Consider the following 13,823-nt stretch of genomic DNA (forward strand, 5'->3'; position numbering starts at 1 on the left):
GTATGCGCTCCATGAATCCAAGCATGAGCTACAAATCCTCGCCATCACAAAGCTTGTCTCAACATAAAGGAACATCAAACAGACTCTACAAAATGAACATTGACACATTCGTTCACCATACATAATGCGTTTAAAAAAATAGTGACTACAGGCAAGAAAGATGATTAACTTATTGGATTGCTGCGCATGTACAATCTATCGATGAGTGCAATGAGACCATGTCTCTTTGTATATCGAGTCTCCAAACATGTGGGATCGTGGTTTCTAATGGAGTGTTGTAAAGAGAACATAACACATTTGTTAGAAACACAATTACGAGTGATATTGCGAATAAGAAAGCAAGAAGAACAAAAAAAAACTTACAAACACTACAACAAAAAGGCTCCATAGACGCGCTTGTAGACGCAATATTTGAATTGTGAAAAAAAATGTGGGCGCGTTTATTAACGTGTCTATTTCTGCCTCTACAAAATCGCGTCTAAAAGTGCGTTTTGATCAAAGTTACATGCACACTTAGACGCGCATATAGATGCGCGTATTGACGCGCTACGTAAATATATAATCATATTTATAAAAAAGTGAACATATTCATATTGTGCGTCTATACACGCATGTATCTACGCATCTAAAACCGCATTTACTCTGCAAGTTTTTGACGAGAATAGACGCGCATTTATCCTACAATTTAGACGCGCTGATAGACGCGCAAAACAGAGGTATGAAAAAAAACCAGAGAGCGTGGTTTTTTTTCCCCCCATCAACATCAAATTGTATGCTTAGGGAAAATATAGAAAGATTATTTCAAAGATTGGATATTGAAAACAAAACAATGTATGTAGCACACGAAATTTCATATATATAGATGAAACGTTTTTATATTATGAGTTCTAGTGCTTGTGACATCATGGTTGCAAGCACTAGTAGCTGAAAGTAATACATATCAAAAATGAAAATTACAAGCCAAGGGGAGGTATGCATGCATGGGGCTCCTCTATATCTCCTCAGAAGAGGCATCATCATCGCTACCACCACCGCTGCCTGTGCCGCTGCCGTTGCCACCACCGCTACTGTTAGTCCCCCCTTTGCTATCCTCAACTGCATCAGGGTTTTCCTACACAAAGGATTAAGGTATATAAATACCATTACAAACAATAAATTAGAGTTATCTATACTTTTCATGTAAAAAATAAAACATACCTCTCCTGGTGGTGGAATCCTCATGGCATGATTATATTGCTCCTCCGTGATGAGTCCCTCCTCGTAGAAATGGTGCCAAGTGGATGCCCGGTTATGACCTTGATGGTAGCCTACCTCTCTAGGAGTAGGCATCCTACCAACGATATGATACTACAAAACAATTTGAACATACAACGTATTCAAACACACTACATAATGAAGTGAAACAAATTACAAAATTTAATTTTAAAAAAGAAATCAAATAATACTTACAAACTCAGCCTCCCATGACTTCCTGCCACCCGATCCATAATGCGACGATCCCATGGTTGCCATCTGGATACGTCGCACCTCTGCATGCTGGCGACTTATCATTTCTCCGCTGCTCTCTTCTTGGCCTCTTTCCAATCCTTGCAGTGGCAATTGGGTGGTTGGCCATATCCAGGGCACCCCTGCTCTTGTCTCCGCAATGACTCCTTGCCGCACGTCATAAGGTGAGACCTCTTGTTATGAAGCGTGTCTATCACCTTTGACCATCCCCAATCATCTGAGAATCGTGAATTCTCGGGATAAGGGTACCTTTTATGTACTGCCCGTAGCACCTCTTGCCACAAACCATTTTTTTGGTGCTTGAAGGGAATCATGCAATCTTTGTATGTGGCATGCACGACAATCCTCAAGTAGGCTATCACTTCCCTCCCCTCAAAGTCATGCAAGATACCACCAACATCAGTGATAGAGTAGTACATTTGTGGACTCTCACCTCTCTCATTTTCTGGTGAGGGTGATCGAGAGCCACCACCTAGGCAACCCCCACAAAGCCCTCGACCTCCTCGTCCTCCTGCACCACTCTCCCTCCTCCTCGACATGCACTACCCTCTACCTCACTCGATACACGTGCTTTTGCAGATGCACGTGCTTCGGCCGATCCATGTACTTCAGCTGATCCCTGTGTAGGCAAAGATGTGATAGGTGTCCCAGACATCACACTGAAAACCTCCTCTACAGTGGGAGGGTGACCAAGATAATTGGTCATCTCCCCCAATGAATTTCTCCTTGTTGAATGGGGTGCTAGAGGATCTAGGATTCCACATCTGCACAAGAAAAATCATATTACCCTGTGCAGATAAAACATATTACATGCAGCGTCTATACCTGCATCTCTGTGCACGTCTATACCTGCATCTCTGTGAGTGTCTGTCAGTGCGTCTCTATGGACGTCTGTCAGCGCGTCTATTTCCGCGTCTATACCTGCATCTACACTGTCATCTGGACGCGCTGACAGATGCACACAGTCGCACCATTTCTTTTCAAACTTGCTTAAAAAACAAAGCTAAAAACCTCCATAGATGACAAGATCCAGCATGTGAAGAGAGAGAAGAGAGAGACAAACAAACAGAGAAAGCAAACAAGATTGAGAGAGAGAAGAAGAACTCACCTTCTTTGCTTGTTCCAACGGGTGGCGGCTAGGTTGCAAGCTCCTTGTCCTCCTTCTCCCTTCCCTTTGTAAGTTGCTTGAATCTTGTTCTCTTCCTTGCTGTTTGGCTTTTATTCTTTACTCTTTGGCTCTTCTTTCCTCCTGTCCTCTTTTTACTCTTATTTCCTTGTCTCATTGTCTTCATGAAGTGATAGATAGACACGAGTAGTGATGTCGAGCTCAAACTGCAGAAAACGCACAAAAAAGGCAGGAAAGCACAGGTTTAAAAAGAAAGCCACAACTTTTTTAAAATTTTTCTATACTTGCGTGGCGCGTCTGTAAGCGCGTGTAATTGCGCATGTATATGCGCAGATAATTCCTATTACAAGCGCTTACAGACGCACAGGAACAATTTAAGGAATCAATGCATGCATTTAGGGAATCAATTGACCTATGTGGTGACATATATAACAAAGCTTGAGGATAAGAGATAACACATTGGCAAGTCAATTGGCACATATGTAGTGACTTACTAGACCATCCCACTTACAATTGCATGCAAGTATCAATAGGTGGATAAAGCAAGAATGGTTTTTAGCTAGAGAGAGATAATGCAATGAAGGTGTACACGAAAGAGATACTAGAGAAATGCATATTATCCATCAATCAATCAAAGATATGTACATGAAGTGACTTGATATAGTAATTAAAGTATCGTCATTTTTAGGATGCTCCATTGACTTCTGCAAGTTCCTATAACCTTGAAGTAGAATATAGCCAACCACACTGTCCATGGAAGGAAAACTTGGCCTCATCAAATTAACCAAGTTAATTTACTTATACATTTCATAGATAAGAGATTTGTAGTTGGCTTGTTGGTATTAGTCACCAACAAGTGGACACACTGGCTAAACATGATGAAAAGAGGACATGTGCACATTGGTTACATGTGGTCCATCTTATCTAAAATTATATGTGAGCTATAAGTGCACCTTGACATGATTGGAATAGCTTGCATATGCACAAGCCAATTGATTTACATCAATCTACTCATGCTATGAATTGGCATGCATGGCTAGGTTAAGTGCACAACAAATGAGATATGTGAGTGTATTGATCAGTTCTCTCTCTCTCTCTCTCTCTCTCTCTATATATATATATATATATATATATATATATATATATATATATATATATATATATATATAAACATCATATTTGGGAATATGGAAATTTTCCATAAGTTTGGAACACATGGTCAAATCTTTGGATTTGTCATAACTTGAACAATATAACTCCAAATCGAGTGCTCTATAGCTCAATAGATTGCATTTTTCAAGCGATTTCCAATGATAGGTCACATTATATGGTTTTGAGAAACTTATGGGTATGTTATCCGGGTGCCACATTTTAGTATTCAAAAAATGGGAATTGGGAGATTCCCAAGCTCACTAATATTGTGTTTATATATATATATATATATATATATATATTGCAAATGCACAAGTCAACCTTTGATCTATATATACATCCAATCACATTTGTATAGGACATGATTGGATGTATATAGGGCATGAAATCACATATATGTAATTAGCTTTGAATGATTGGATGTATATTTGTAATACTCAGAAAGAAGTAAAGTTGGTCATGTATATCATGTCCTATGCATGTATATGCCCTATACATGTATATCATGTCGTATATACATGTATATCATATCCGTATGATCCTATACATGTATATCATGTCCTAGCGTATGATCCAGGTGTAATTATGTCGTATATACATCCAATCATGCCCTATTCAAACAAATACTAGATGTTAAGAGGTTTGGTCATATTCAGGGACTTTATGAGAAATGAAAAATATGTGCGTTTATTTTCGCATCTATAAGCGTGTTTATCAGCATGGATATATAGATGCGTTTTTTATACTAGAGTGTCTATAGGGCCTTTCTCTTGTAGTGAAAGTTCTCCAGATTAGTGTTGTGGCTACCACTCCCCAGATGATGATGCATGGCCCCTACCTCGAATCGTGCCCTCACTGCCTCCCATGCTATTGTCACCATCATCCTGGAGAATTTGTAGCCTAATCCATGAGTCTCCACCAATCATATGCATCTAGCTACTTAGGCTTTAAGGCACTACTCTTGAGTACCTTGCATGTGTCTAATCGTCTATGTGACATGTATGCACGCATAAACTCCATTATCCACCAAATGGAAGACTCCTCTACTACGGTAGGTACCGGAAACTCCTCGTGAAAGGATGTCATTATATAGTCCTTGGGTAAGTTACTCATGAATATATGTGTGCATCATGTGGGTTCAAAATAAGGTATTTTTAAAATACATTTTTTAGATATTTTTAACTTACAGAAGGGTGTAACATAAAGGGGTTATTTACACATTGAATATAAAAGGGTTATGTTTTATCCATGAAAAATTCACAGATAAGGATATTTATAAATAGGCCTTAAATCCACATGATATAGAGGATATACATATAGTGACTTCCCCGAGATATAGTCCTTGATCCATCGGGTATATTCTTCCAATGGTGCAAGATGTTGTGCCTAAAAACTTGTTAACACAACTCTCTCATGCGAGACATCACCCTCCTCCTCTCATCTTTCATGATCACAACACTTGTCCTGACATCGACAAGGTATCCATACCCCTCTGGAATATGTCTAAGGTGTGTCCCCTTCCACCTACAATAGCACACCTGGGCATAACTAGGAGACCATGTATATCTAGCATATCCACGAGGGTAGTATCTCTTGGAGTAGCACCCATAGGGGTGCCACCTTTACGGATGACTAAGCAAAAGCTAGAGTCACTAGAGTAGATGTTCCTACAGGTGTGACAAATCCTAGAGGTGACAAGTATCCACCAGAAGAACAAGATGGAGACAGTGCATTGGTGCCTTCACAACATCCGTCTGAGCCACACTCTCTAGAACTTGTATGAGAGCAAGAAGTATCACCCCTATTTGGAACTAACCACGGGCTCACAATATCCAAAACTGTGTAGCATCCCCTAGAAACACTCCCTCCATCCAGGCCGAGTCTAGACCGTCGACCTTGTCTATTGAAGCATCAAAGCATGCCGAAGTACATCTCGCATAATGGCCCGATGGTATCCAAGAGGGCTCTAGTCTTCCATATCTCTAAATCAAGCCATATGATCCAAAGACATATATGTAAATATCTCTTGCAACTCCTCATCTCGCATCCCTCGACTCATCCTGCTCTCCAAGTATCGTCAAACGTAACATGCACAAATAGAAAATGATGTTAATATAATCAATATAAAGATTAAGGTCAAGCACGAAAATATAACTCTGAAAAAAATGATACTAATTGAAATGAATATTCTAAAGTACCCTCAAAAGCAAATCATCAATGAATTGAGTAGGTGGATGCAAATATAACCCAGTCTATGGCTCCATGTCAATCTCCTAGCACAAATTTTCATACACTTGAAGATCTATAGATAGGTCACCACAAAAGGAGGAGTCAACTTCATTCTCAAAGAATTTCTAGCCTCTTGTCTCTTCATCATCGTTATCCATGTTTACCTCCTCTATACGCTTTAAGCCCTCTTTGGCCTCCACCCTCCGCAATATCGATCCCTTCGCTTGCCCTCCACTTGTATACTCTCCTCATCTACAGTGGGAACATTCTTTCATCATACACTCTTGTACTCTGAGGAGCTGATGACACAACATACCACCATCGAGGTTGTCGAGGATTTGGATAGAAGATTACATGTTCAATATTACATATAAGAGTGAATCAGCATTTATGACTGTCTCTTATCGTGGAAAAAATTTTAAAAAATAGGTATTGCACTTGTTCACAATGGGCTACTAGAACAAACATGTCATGTAGATCCGTCCATCTTTTCTCAGAATCTATTTCAAGTAATCCAGATGGACCTCGTCGAACAGTTGCCCTAGCTCCTTCCAATACCACTTTGAATCACTATACATTGAATATGATCATGGAGAAGCTATGGTAATCCACTTAGATAACACTTTGAAAGTTTCCAAAATACTCCATCTCATCAATAATGGTGTTTGGATCTGTAGCTTGCCATCGGCTCTCTTGCTTGAACTTTGCTATGACACCACAATCCATTATGAAGTGCATATTGTCGATGCACTCAATGTGAAAACGTCGCTTGCGCGACCACACTATCTTATAGATTTTGTACTATACAGTGAAATGTTTAGATTAGTTGTCGCATATAAAATCTAGATATGATAGCTTATAAAAATGCAGTCACCTTCGGACTACATCCCCTCGAGAATCCACACTCCTCAGTAGATATCTCTACCCCTTTACAAGAAGTTGTGATCAAAGCTCCATGTAACCACCGCATAGACATAAACTGTGACATCTCCTCCATGCCCTCAGGATATCAAATCAATGGATGGTGTATACTATGTCGAAATTTTGATCGTGCTTCTTCCTAATCTTTCTTGGCCTACTCGCATTTAGTGAGCCATTTATCCATGGATACATGATGCAACATAAAAAAACAATTTACTTTCTCCTCCATTAAAGCATCCGTCCTTTTTTCTACCCCATTTCCAACCACCACATCTCCAATCAGTCTATCATCATCCTTCAATAATTTCATACTGTTGTCTGAATCCATTATTCATAGTCACTGTGAAATATGCACTAACATTCTCACACCAGCCAACCTTCAGCCATACTACCTTCTAGTAACTAAGCTCATTGTCACACAAAGCCTTTCATGGTTTTCATGAAGTGCTCCAAGAAGAATATCCATTGCATATGGACAAGTCTCATAATCTCCACTTCATCTAGGAGATGCACCAGGAGGTGAGTTTGTATCATGAGCATGCTAGTGGTGGGTAGGTACTTCTCAAAGAGACTGACTGTCTCCACCACTCCCTACCTTGCAAATTCAATAGAGGATGTCTTAATCTCCTTCTATGAGATCCATTATTGCACTAAATTCGACAACCTATAAATTGCTACGCGTATTTTTGGAGTGAGGTATCCCGCAATTGCGATTGGTAGTAAAAAATATCACAAGAATCATTACGAATATCAACTAGACAATAAATAGCAAAATATATAGGCTACTTGCAACTAAGTTCAAGAAAAACCTGACATATCTTATGCCAATCATGGGATTGTGGCCCTGATAGCTAGTTGTCTTTAGAGAAAGTAGACGTGGAGGGAACACATCATCCCCTATTAGGGTGAGGTTAGACATGATCATTTACTTCACAATGTGCTCTTTTTTAGTAGATATGACCCAAGGAGCATGAGGTAGTTGCAAGCAACCATCAATGCTCAAAGCACCTCCATCTTGCCTACGCCCTTCAAATCCATTTGTGCCCCTGTAGTGTCTCTCTTTCCTATGATGTGGTCCTATAATAAGCTACCAACATTCTTGGAAATATGCTTGGGATCCAACATTAAGAGAAATATGGACTCTCTTTTTTTTTCCTTAAGGAGTGAATAAATAAATATATGACTGACCAGTACAGAGCAGGGATTCCAGATTCATGTAACATGAATCTTCTAGCCATATCTTGGTTCAAATCTTCCCTCAACAATAAAATAAGGGGAAATGTGGGGAATACAATGCTATCACTTCCTGAAACTTTATGACTCAAATGTTCATATTCTTATTTTTTAATGTTTGTCTTTTCATTTCTCCCCTTTTCAGTTTTCCTCTCTTTCTTAGGCAGAAGTCAAATTTATCATATCTCTTTCCTTGCTTCTTCTTTTTTGACAAAATTTTACAGCCACATTGTTGCTTGCCCTATTTGTACCCTATGAAATTTCATTTCCTCTACACAAACACAAAGTGAGTTTTACATGTTTTATGAGAGCAAAGATTGTTCTACCAAAGCCATAACATTTTATTCACAAAACTTTATAGGTATATTGTTCTCTTCCATGGATGTTCTATGGTAAAGTTTTATCTGGTTTGAACAAAACCTGTGCAAGTTATGTGCATTCTCTGACATGTAATTTCTTTTGTTTTGGTCTCTTATAGTCAAGAACAATGATCTTTTGAACACTCAACTTCTTCTTCAACATCCTAGGGTTTCTCTGTAAACAAATTTATAGTATGCTGTCTTGTTTTTTTGTTGTTCCATAGTTAAATTTTATCTCGTTTGGACAAAATGTATGCAAGTTATATGCATACTGAGCTTTCCTTAGTTTTTGTACTCCAAGAATATGTGAGGGTCAAAAAAATGATTTTTAAAAAACTCAACTTCTTTAACATCTTTGGGTTTCTTTGCAAAGAGAGCCAAAGGTATATTGTCATTCTTTTCTGTTGCTCCATGGTTAAATTTCAACTCATTCGGACAAAGCCTATGTAAGTTATATGTATGCTTTAACCTGAGATTTCTTTTGTTTTTTGTACTCTAGGAATTTGACAGTGAAGGAACAATGGTCTTGTTATAAGTCAACTTTTTATTCAACATCTCTGGGCTTGTTTGTGAAAAGAATTACAGGTACGATGTTTTTTTTTTAATTTCTCCATTTAAATTTCATTTCATTTGGAGAGAACATTTACAAATCATACACATGCTGGTAGGTAACTTTTCTATTTGGTTATTATAGATATCTTCACAGAGGAAAAAAATCAATAGCATACTTGTAGTGGAGGTCTTCAATAGGAAAGATAGTGGCAGTAATTAGATTTGTGATAAGTACTATAAGTTGGATTGGATTTTAATGCACCCAAGTACTCAAGGGAGTTTCAAGGTCAAGCGTAAGGATGTTGCAAACCCCAGCAAATGTTGGAAATGTAGAATTTTAGAGTTTAAAAAAGTGTGTAATGGAACAAATATAGTAACATAAGTGTTGATCCAACATGTTTATGCACACAAAGAAATTCCTATACACGACGAGAACTACATTGCAAATTAGAAACAAAATAGTAAGTTTTTATATTTTACCATTGTTGATTCTTTTGCATCAGAGTTGTTTTTAAAGATCTTTGCAATGTTCTAATTCAATCTTATTTTATTGATAGCTCTATATCCATCGACTTTGCATGAATGGAAGATTGTGGAATGTTTGAGTGGCAATATATATGTTTGGCATGGAGACATAGGTTCTTTGATCTATGATAATAACTGTACAAGTCAAATTGCAACTCAAAATATCTTTATTTATAATTCATTGTATGTAGTAGAAAGTTAGAGATTGCAGCATGTCCCATTGCCGCTACTATCTAGTGGTGAATGGTTGATTGGTAGTTTGGAGTTGTTAGGAGCATGTAAGTCCAAGATAGAATCTGACATCAATAGTGCTATGAAACCCACCACAGGCTCCAAAGATGTGCATCTTAGTTAGTTTATTCCGTTCTCGTTGTTTGCACATTTGTTTGTTCATATGATGTTTTGAAGAAAACAAAGATTACTTGTCAATGCAAGTGTCCATTCGAGGAATGGATGAGTCAGCAATTTGGTGAGTCTTGGCAAGTCAAAATAACACATTTTGATAAGATGATTGAGTGCAGGGTTAACCAAATTGATCTTACATTCAAGTAAAACTTTTTTACTACTTTACATGTCTTGATTTAATTGTCCTAAGTTTTGCTTAGATGAATTGTTGTGTTTGCCGCATTTACTTACCATTATTTTTGTTTTTACTATAGGTATTTCATCACTGAACAAACTCTGTGCATTTTCTTTTGATATAGAAGATGAAGAATTTTGTGAGGGGAGTGGATAAGCTTGGATCAAGATACCCGAGATGAGACACATACAACTCTCATTGATGTGGTTATCTTGTGGAATGATCATAGTCCTTTTATAGTTAGCACAGAGAGTCATTGGCCCATTTCTTTTTAGAGACAAGAAATCCAATTAATGTCGAATGAGCCCCTCTGCATTTTCTTTTTCAAGTTAGATAATAGAAAAGTTAGGACTCATAATGAGCAATCCATGACATGTAAACAATGTGCTTCTCCACATATTCTTGAGATGGTGGAATCCTTGTAAAAAAAATTTATAAAGAGCGAATACAAACCTTTTTTAAACTTCTGAGTACTTTCAATTTTGATAATCTTAGTTTACTATGATCCAAGAATGTGATAATACATAATGTAATTAGTCAATCGTGTTGGTTAAAATCATAATTAAATTGTAGGTTGGAGTTCTATAATCTATGGAATATTGTATTTGCATAATTATATATTATAGCTCATCTCTTCTACTCATTTCTTAAATTTAAATATTAAATTGGATCCAAAGGGATTTTGAGGGTCTTTAGATTTCATTTTTTTAATTATATATATTTTCTCTAGTTGGACTTCAATATACTCACCAATCCAATAATATTCAAGGATATAATAATGTAGAATGAAGCGTCTTTTGTATGAGTACTTTTAACGAGTATTGAAAAAAAGAAACTAAGGTAAGAGTTTTAATTTGAAACTTTAGGGTTAAAAATTTATAAGAAACTTTATTTAAAACCCTAGATACATAAAAGCTATAACCCCAAAGTCATTCCGTTTCATTCTCTACTTCCCTATACTTGTGCTCTCCTTCTCTCTCTCTCTTTGTGTGCCACGGCTACTGCTCTCACCTTCGTCGCATGGATTAGCTCCACACACTATGCACACATAGGAGATTGGGTATGCCCTAGGTTTTGCATAACCTTGATTCTAGAGAGCTTAGCTCTAGTATAATGGCATCATTTTGTGATGTAGTGAATTCTCTCACTTGCTCTATTTTAGACTTTACTCTCAGGTGGGTTCCCATAGATTTCTTGTATAGTCTATGTACCGGATCAAGACATGAAAATGTGATAAATTGAGCCCTTGTGCATGTGGAACAACATCTTCGTACTGGAGTAGTGTCCACCTCATCCCAGGACCATGCCATGATGGATCTTATTGAGCGTGATGTAGCCTTTGCCATATATGTTTTGTGCACTAAGGTGCAAAAGGACAGTGACAAAGACATCAATACACCCTCTTGGCCACATCTATAGTATTTTGAGAGGGAGCATGAGGAGATCTCTCTCGATTTGAGCGTAGAGGCATCAGAAAGTTTAGCCATTGTGCACCCATCTCCCTACCCTGTGATGAGATGTAATATTTTCGCAAGAAATATTAATGAATTTTAACCTCTACACACCCCACGCAATAAGGCACCCCAAAGTAATCTCCCATATCGTAAAATGTTGGTAGTTAAACGCCTACCCCGCACGTGCGATAATAATCCCCATCCATGTTGTGCAAATAAGACCAAGGTTAAAACCCACAAGGCCGCACAAGAACACCCCTTACGAAAAGGTAAATGGATAAATGATTAAAGTAGTGAATTTTTTTAAATTAATTACGCCCTCCCCTCAGCTGATGCATGGCGGGGGAGACGGAGTGGAGCTAAGTGGAGAGAGGGAGGAGTGTGGTGTGGGGATGCATGAGGGAGGGGAGGCATGAAAGCCCTCCACGTGTGTGGAGCTTCCCCCCCCTTCAAAGGCTATATAACCTCCACCTTAAGCTTGGGGGGAGGCATGAAGGGAGAGAAATAAGGGCAGCGTTGTTGCCTTCCGTGAAGATCGCCGCCACCTGCCGCCACACGCCACCCGCTGCCGCATGTTGTAGCACTGCTGCTGCCTCCACTCTACCATCACCATCACCATTATCGCCTCCGTCTTCATCATCGGCATCTTCTCCCACTAAACTACCTTCTTCTCTCTCCACGTAAGCTTTGCCAGAAGCTTAGAAGTTTCATAAGAAGCTTCTAATTTTGGGCTTCCATAAAGCCTGTTTCCCCATGAATTGCGGGTTTTCCTTAAAATCATATTCTGTAAGGGCCGTCCCGCGCATAATAAAAAGCCCAGGGAAGAAGGGGATTCGATACGCGAAAGAGTCAAAGAAGAGTTGCTGGACCACAATTCTATGGCTCCCAAGAAAATGGCAAAACGCGCACACGCGGGAGGTTCTTCCCCAAGCATATGCGTGGACATCCCTACGAGCCCTCAAGCCCAGGTTCTTAAAAGAATGATTCCGCATTAAAGCAATGCATTAGGCACGATTACTTTTCATGGGAAGAATGCATTTACGCAAGTCTCTAAATCTTTTAGTTAAGATAAAATACATTTGGGAATTTATCCCCTTGGACGATTTACGAAAAATTAGTGCATGTCGTGCATTTGGGCCGCTTGCATTTCCAAGTTGAAATTCCTAAGCGCATATTGCTTAGGTTTAAAGGATGAAATTGTTTAAATTCATATTTGATTGACCGCAGAAAAGAAAAGCACATAGGGAATTTAGGTAATTATCTACTTGTAGATTCGAATGATATAATCGTTGTCGATATTGTCCAAGCAGTTGCATTGCATGGAAATGAAACCATGGATTTGCATGTTGCATGCGAAGATGCTTGTATTTTAATACAGATTAAGTGCCGTAGGATGGATTAAGTCAACAATAATCTTATGATATTCGTCATGCATGAACTTCATTTATCGAAGTTGAATCTAGAAAAGGTTGCATGTCATATTAAAGCTTGAATTTCAACTGCATTAAACGAAAGGTTGTAGGCAAAGTTCTTAATGTAAATCTATGTAGTTTTATGCAAGTTATCCCCCAAAGTGTCAAGCATTATGATTCTAGCAAGGAAGAGAAATGGTCAAATGCAAACCGTATAGTTGCATTGAAGGAAAGGTCTATGATTTGCATACTTACAAGGAATGTTGCATCTTGATTTAGTTAATTGCATCCCTTAGGAAAAGTATTTGCATATCTTCTAAGCAAAGATCATTCTTGTCGCAAGACAATTAGATTGTTTTAGGTAGATCATTTGTAATGTTATAACCCTCAAGGGATTCGTGAAAGCATAACTAGTTGGTATGATAAACACTTCAAAGTGCTAGGTAGGGTTTAGCACATTAGAAATTCTGCCTAGTATCGCACTTGGATGCCAAGTCGAGACTTTCGAACCCAAAGGTCCTACCCACATTCACGGAATGTTTGGATTAATTGGACACCCATACAATAACGATCTAGGGTTTTTACACTAAGGATTGAATGACCTAATACTAGACTTCCGATTGAGTTTAGAAGCCCTAGGCCAAGCCTTGTGACCTAGTAAGGATAGGGTTGGGTTGGGTCAAGAGAACTTCCAAACCCCTACATCTTGACCAAACGTATTTCTTGACCAAGAAACGCTGTTGATGGGAGAAATGATCCCACAAGTTAGGTGCG

This window comes from Lygodium microphyllum, chromosome 15 (genome assembly GCF_053477565.2).
Source record: "Lygodium microphyllum isolate KBCC chromosome 15, Lygodium_microphyllum_v1.1.10, whole genome shotgun sequence".
NCBI lineage: Eukaryota > Viridiplantae > Streptophyta > Polypodiopsida > Schizaeales > Lygodiaceae > Lygodium > Lygodium microphyllum.